The following is a 6,347-nucleotide window of genomic DNA, read 5'->3' as shown; positions in this document are numbered from 1 at the left end:
TGTGTATGGGGATGGGGATAAATTTTTTCTACGGGAGTGGGTATGGGATAGCGAAACTTGTCCCTAACCCGCCCTGTTGTCATCCCTATATGTACGAGCCTACTATGAATATAGACAAATTCTAACTCTAAACTAAAAACATAAACTAGTTATAAACATGGTTAGGTCCTACTTCGTAACTCTTTTAGTAACCACACGGGAAGCATCCTCACATGCAGCTTCCTCTGCTCACACAATTAAGTGATCATTGCAATGAATAAACCAAAACTAAGCAAACACAAACAACACAGGGTAAGCTAATTATAATTAAGGAAAAGTTCAATCAGATCAAAACCACATTGTTAATTTCTTATCACAGGCTAATACAGAAAACAATCTAACATATATCAACAATTGAATTTAGACTCAATTATCCGGATATATACAAGTGACATCGGACCTCTTGGTGGCTTGCACCAGTGTATGATTTCCAAACTCTACAGAGTTTGGCCTCAAGGGGTTATCACCTAGTCACCCACCAGGTAAATCCCCTTCGTACCTAGAACTTGATCGAGTTCAGTGACTAAGACCTCTTGCTATTCCTCACGACATAACTCATTATGCTCTACGTGAACCTTATTGATTATTAAAGTGTTAGGATGCCAAAAAGAAAATGAGTCATTATGTACTTGCATACACTACATTACCAACACATAGAATTTCTCCATGAAACTCTTCCATTAACCAGCGCGTAGGCACCGCTCAGTCAACACTCAACGCCATACTCTCGCATTGGCACTTAGCGCCACACAAAAAGCAACACATATTTTGGTTTTTCTTGAGAAACCTGCTACCTGTTTTCATGACTCTAAATGACACTTCCAATATAGATTTTGGTCCAAAATAGCTTTAAAATTGAGGAATGGTAATAACAATTAGAGTTATGACTCAAAAATCCATCTTTCTCAATTTACCCCAAATTCAAACAATGCATTCACATTTCAATTAATTCAAAACACCAATCAATTCACCAAAACACAACAATGGTTATCAATTCTAATTATACCACAATAATAAAATCATTAATCAATCAATTATTAGCTTCAATTACCTGGTTGATGAAGTCTCAACCTCCTAAAACGAAAAAAAAAAATCCTTTTTTTTTGCTTAAGAACGTACCTCTCAACCTACAAATCAAATTGACATGATCAGGGAACATCATTAGAACCACTGATCAATAGAGAATCCAACAGAAGACTCAGAAACCACATGTGTCCCGTGAGAACATTTGATGGAGAAGAAGAGCAGAAAATCAACTTACTCCGTGAAAAAAATTGATCAGGTAGGATCAGAGAGCGTTTTGCTGGGATCGTCTCAATAATCTTTAGTCGTCAAACAAATAAACATACAGTAAATTCTTGTAGAGGGGAAGTTGAGAAAATTTCTAAAACAATTTTCTAGAAATATATAGAGGAGTTTTTAAGACAATAAGATACTTTTATAAATTTTTTATTTATATTTAAGCTTCTATTATTAAAATATTACAAAGACCTCATTATTTAAAAACACTAACTCTCTCTTAAAATAAGAATTTTTACGGTCTCACATATTATATTAATCTAATCTTCTCCTTACACGTTTGATTTAATAAATAAATTAAGGAAGAGAAAACTAAGAAAGAATATAAAATGAAAAATATACTTCTTTTAATTAAAAAATATAAATAATTATCTTTTGACATTCATTAAAGAAAAAAATTATCTCTAAAAGAAAGTGGAGAAAAAGATATTATTATGACAACATCAATAATAAGTAAATAAATTCAGAATTCAATATTTAGCAATAACTTTTCTTTACATTTAATCTTTAAATTGGTCTATATAAGTAAACAAATCCGGCTTAAATAACAAATTATAATGGGGTAAAATTACCAAAACTCGTACACTGCAATAGACGTAATATTTTATTTTATTTTTATTACTATCTAAATCTAAATAAAATAAATTTGGAAAACTAGATCGGATCAGTCTTTCACCTCGGCCCAAATTTAAACAATCATCACTCTGGCCCAAATTGAAATTATCTTCTCAAACACGCAGGCACCCCACATACTGAAAACACAAAACCCGAGATTTAAAAATCTCCCTCCAAAACGAAAACTCGTCCTGCCACGTCATCGATCCGTGCAATGTAAATCCAACCAATCAGCTTCTATCCAGCATTCCTATATATACCACTCCTTTCTCTCAATTCTCATCACTCAGAATTCACATTCTCTGATTTACACCTTACTCAATCTTATCAAACCTTCTGTGAGAAATCCATGGCCAAGGGTGAGAAGAAACCCGCAGAGAAAAAACCTGCAGAGAAGGCTCCTGCTGAGAAAACGAAGGCTGAGAAGAAGATTCCGAAGGATGCTACCTCCGGAGACAAGAAGAAGAAGAGAAAAGCAAAGAGTGTCGAGACCTACAAAATCTACATTTTCAAAGTCCTCAAGCAAGTTCACCCTGACATTGGGATCTCCAGCAAGGCCATGGGGATCATGAACAGCTTCATCAATGACATCTTTGAGAAGCTTGCTCAGGAATCTTCTAGACTCGCTCGCTACAACAAAAAACCCACCATCACTTCCCGAGAAATCCAGACTGCCGTTCGTCTTGTTCTCCCCGGCGAACTTGCCAAGCACGCAGTCTCCGAAGGCACCAAGGCTGTTACCAAATTCACTAGCTCTTGAATCTGTCTCTAATTTTTAGGGTTTTTATGATATATACTTTTGGATAGTGTTTGTGTGATGTAGTATTTTCGAGGAAATACAATTACATTTCTATGATTTGATATCTGGTGCTTCTTTTCGTGCAATCACAAATGGTCTAAGACTGATAATTATTGTAGTTATATAATTCTCTTTGCAGATGAAAATAAGTGAATTGTTGTTCTATGCCAAAATTTGTGGGTCCTTATAATGAAGTTTAAAAGGATGCGAACTTCGAAATATGCAACACATTGAAACTTCATCCTGTCAGATGATGCAAATTTTTTAAAAGGAAATATATACTTTAATTTAACTTAAAATAAATAAATATTTTTAATTATTATATTATTTCAAAGAATTATGTCATATAACTGAAAATTAAAATTTTATGGACATTTTAAAATATTTTGTTATATTTGACTGTTTTAATACCTATTTTTAATTATAGGTATTTTAAATAAATATTTATTTTCGTTATATAATAATTTTTCATAATCTATAAAGGATTATTTTTTTGTTTATACTCTCGTATGTCAATTCTATTTTTTTAATATAATTATTTATTAAATTTTTTAAAATTAGCAATTATTTTTATTTATTTTTTATAAAATTATTTTTATTTATTAATAATTAATTTCTTTATTTTATATCAATAAATATAAATTTATTTTATATATTAAATTATTAAAATTTTATTATCACTTATTAACATATATTCATTTATAATTAAAAATATGTATATCGTAAAATTATCACATTTCCGTATGAATTAGAATGATAAGAGAAAATTATGTCAACATTCTTACTCTCACAAATTAAATTAAATTCTTATTTACTTAACAAATATTAAATTATTCTATTTTTTTTATATTAGGCGCATTGTTTTGAAATTTTGAATGTATTAAAATTTTACTCCTGATAAGAAATATAATTTAACAGTGAGAAATAATAATTTTAATTGGAAACAATCTCATAAATATTATTCTAATTTATTGTAAAACTAATACGTAGATGTATTTATAATATTACAAGAGACAATTATTTTTGGTGCGAAGAACATTGAAAAACATTATTACCCTGAGATTATCTTCCATTTATTAATCTTTGTGGAACTTTCATGCCATGTCATCAATCCGTGTACAATAAACTTCGCCAATTAAATTCAACCAACTTTTCTGAATCAGACCATTCATCCCATGTCATCAATCCGTGTGAGTTAAAACTAGCCAATAAAGTTCCATGGACTGTATTTGTTTTGGACCATGCATCTCCCCTTCATTCAAATAAATCAATGGCCATCCACTTTCTATTAACATAATTTATTTCTGAGACAAAAAATAAAACACTTTCTGTAAAAAGTAATATATTTTTTTTAAATATTTTATAACAAGTGTTTAGATTATTTGTAACAATATAGTTACTTAATTTTAATATTTTTGTTTCATTTCCTAAACATTTTACTTTCAGTTTTCTTTCCTTAATTTTTTTTTATGATTTAACTTACATAAATAAAGACAAATTTGTATTTTTATTTATCTAGAGGGAAACATCATTATTTATGATAATTGGAGAAAAATGTTGGGCAATTAACAGTAGAAAATTGTTTGTTTCCATGGATGATACTGTGTTAGCAGATGTTTCCAATTTGCTATAAACGAGGTTGAATTATTATGCATGTTGCTTTTTTATTTATCCCTATTCCAAACATCCAATAAAAATTCAGATATAAAAAAAATGAATACTACAATCAATCTATTTTCTATTCGTTGAATTTGCTATGGTGTAATTCACTATATTTCAATTACAACTTTTAATAAACCAAGATTAAAAAAATTTAATAACAATGGTTATATTATTATTAATTATAATTACAATTATTATTAATAATGAAAATTTTTAACCAAATATGATTATAATTACATTTAATATTAACACTAACAATAATTTTAATAATAATATAAAAATAAATTATTCAAGAAAATGTATTTGAAATTTATTCGTCCATATCCCTTTTATACAAATTTATTTCATTTTTTTATTTTAATTTTTCTTATTATAAATAAAAAAATCAATTTGATATTAATACAATTTCTACTAATTATATTTATATAACATTTTTACATAGTGATACATTAATAATCATTTATTTTTATCAATTAAAACATTTTTTTGTTTATCACATTATCACATCATTCAATAACTTTAATATTTTTTCTTGAAATTCATTCATTCATCCATCAAATTCTTTAATCCAAATAAAACACAATATTATCTTCATTCCCTTAAATTCATTTACTCATTCTTCCTCAAATCCACTCTTTCAAGCATTACCTAAAGGTAGAAATGGCAAATAAATCCACCTGCGTGGGTATTGTCCGAATCCATCTCCATTTTGACGGGGAATCCCCGCATTGACTGGTATGGGTATGGGTATGGAGAATCCCGACTTTTTCAATTGGGTATGGGGATGGTTATGGAGATGTACATATCCCCGCCATAATACCCGTCCTCCGCCATATCTTCATCATCATTTAAATTATTAAAATATTCAAAATTAATTAAGTTAGTATATATATATATTTTCAATTTTTTATTTTTTCTAGTTATTTGGTTTGTCATGAAACTCGTTCACATCTCCAATATATTGTTCATCTTATCATAACATTTATGTAATTATGTTAAAATAATGTATGTCAACTAAAAAATTTTTATGTCTCATATTTGAATATTTCTATTATTTTTTAATATTTTTATTTATTGTATATTTTCTTTTCACATGAGTATGTTTAGTACTCTCAATTTAAAATGTTTAATAGCATAACCTTTCATTTACTAGGTAATATACAAAAAAAATTTACTTATTTTTATTAATTTTTGTTTCATTTGAAGAACCTTTTTGTTTCACTAAAACAATTATTTCTCAACCATTGAGTATATATGTTGATGTTTGAAAAGTGTTCTTAGATATCTAAGGTATTTTTCATCTTATCATACCCTTAATTATACATTTGTTTTTCTTTATGCGAATTCTTTCAATAGTTTCTCAAATTGTTTCTAAGACATACATTTGTTAAATTTTTAATATTTTTATTTGTTGTTTATTTTCATCATGTAGAATACTATTTCAATATATTTTATCCAATTATTTTTTATTTTCTAACTCATTATATCAATTATATTGTAATTTTTCACTATAATTGTATAAATAACTTTTATTTACTACAATATCAAAATTTAATGTAATTGTCATTAATATTTTTTATCACCATCCAACATATATTGGAGTTCAAAAGATACAATATCCATGTTAAAATTTTATTATTATATTCATTATTTATTTTTTGCGTCATTTTGATTAAGTGATGTATTATCATTTTTATTAGTGTATAAAAAAAGAGATTCATTAGAATTTAAAAAATTGAAGTAAACAAACATTTAAAATATATTTGAATTTGAATATTGTTTTCCTTTAAATTTTTTGTAAAATATTTTTAAATTTTATCAACTAGGTTTCATTAATGTTTGCAGTTTGTAAATTTAGTAAATGTTTTAGTTCTCATGAAATTTTATTTGGTATTTTAATCTAAAATATAAAAAATTATAATTTATTTCAAAG

General features: G+C 27.2%; 1 pseudogene across 1 annotated transcript; it reads left to right on the top strand.

Moving 5' to 3' along the window:
* The first annotated feature begins 2,221 nt into the window (after positions 1 to 2,221).
* On the top strand, positions 2,222 to 2,816 carry LOC114192769 (putative histone H2B.3 pseudogene; annotated as a pseudogene). The gene has a single exon (XR_014996585.1). The product of XR_014996585.1 is annotated as a putative histone H2B.3 pseudogene (transcript).
* Positions 2,817 to 6,347: the final 3,531 nt, after the last annotated feature.

Source organism: Vigna unguiculata, chromosome 7 (genome assembly GCF_037176805.1).
Source record: "Vigna unguiculata cultivar grain cowpea cultivar isolate G323 ecotype 2 chromosome 7, ASM3717680v1, whole genome shotgun sequence".
NCBI lineage: Eukaryota > Viridiplantae > Streptophyta > Magnoliopsida > Fabales > Fabaceae > Vigna > Vigna unguiculata.
Note: the sequence above shows the minus strand (reverse complement) of the source record. Positions and strands in the feature narration are given on the sequence as shown.